Source organism: Nothoprocta perdicaria, unplaced genomic scaffold (assembly GCF_003342845.1).
Source record: "Nothoprocta perdicaria isolate Ctin4 unplaced genomic scaffold, notPer1 scaffold_1955, whole genome shotgun sequence".
NCBI classification, from domain to species: Eukaryota; Metazoa; Chordata; class Aves; order Tinamiformes; family Tinamidae; genus Nothoprocta; species Nothoprocta perdicaria.
The window spans coordinates 1-1,219 of NW_020455155.1; the positions used below are offsets into that span (position 1 = coordinate 1).

The window sequence follows — 1,219 nt, forward strand, 5'->3', positions numbered from 1 at the left end:
TCCTATGGGTGTAGGGCTGGGGCCGGACCCATGGCTGTGGGGCTGGGGCCGGACCCACACATTGTGTCCCATGGGTGTGGGGCTGGGGCTGGACCCACGGCTGTGGGGCTGGGGCCGGACCCACACATTGTGTCCCATGGGTGTGGGGCTGGGGCCGGACCCATGGCTGTGGGGCTGGGGTCCCGACCCACACATTGTGTCCCATGGGTGTGGGGCTGGGGGCTGGACCCACGGCTGTGGGGCTGGGGTCCTGAGCCATGGGTGTGGGGCTGGGGTCCCGACCCACACATTGTGTCCCATGGGTGTGGGGCTGGGGTCCTGACCCATGGGTGTGGGGCTGGGGTCTCGACCCACGGATGTGGGGCTGGGATCTGGACGCACACACTGCCCCAAGGATGTGGGGCTGGGGTCCTGACCTATACATTGTGTCCCATGGGTGTGGGGCTGCAGTCCCCGCCCCACATGTATGTGTGCCAGGGCTCCCTGCCCCACATACTGTGCCCCACATCTCYCCACACACGCGAGGGTGCCGGGGGGGGGCCAGTCCCGCCCCCCAACCCCTTTTATTCCCCCGCAGATCCTGGAGGACCTGCTGGAGATCGACCGCGTCACGGCGCATTTCTGAGCGCGCCGTCCTCGTCGTTGTCCCCGTCCCCGTCACCGTCCCCGTCCCCGTCACCGTCCCCGTCACCGTCCCCGTCACCGTCACGGACCTTTATTGGCGCCCGCCTAGGCCAGCAGCTGCTCCTGGAGCTGCTCGTCGGGCGCCAGCAGCCCCCAGGCCACCAGCAGCCGCAGCAGCGTCGCCGTCAGCCGCGCCGAGAGGCTCTCCAGCCTGCCGGGGACACGGGGGCCGTGGGGACACGGGGGACCTGGGGGACACGGGGCACCCCCGGGACCCCCCCGTTACCTGAGGGCCACCTCGAAGCGGAGGCCGTCCCAGGCGACGCGGAGCCAGCGGCCCAGGCGGCTGCGGCGGAGGCCGCTGGCGCGCTCGCCGCGCAGGCGGCTCAGGCTGCGCACGGCGCTGCGGGTGACACCGGGTGCCAATAAAACACGTGTGTGTGTGTGTGTGTCCCCCCAACACCGCGTCCCCCGCGGGCGTCACCTCCTGGCCATGAGCGCGTAGCGGTCGCCGGGCGCGCCCAGGGCGGCGTGGATGCTGCGCACGGTGTTGAGGTTGCGCAGCACGAGCAGCAGCGGCGGCGGCAGCGCCCGC

The 1,219-nt window shown here is 71.6% G+C and overlaps 1 long non-coding RNA gene across 1 annotated transcript; it reads right to left on the reverse strand.

Moving 5' to 3' along the window:
* Window positions 1-784: 784 nt before the first annotated feature.
* Window positions 785-965, reverse strand: LOC112945652. Its single transcript, XR_003249065.1, has 2 exons — window positions 911-965; window positions 785-835 (listed from the first exon to the last, which is right to left on the reverse strand). It is a non-coding gene; the product is annotated as an uncharacterized LOC112945652 (long non-coding RNA).
* Between the last annotated feature and the right edge of the window lie 254 nt (window positions 966-1,219).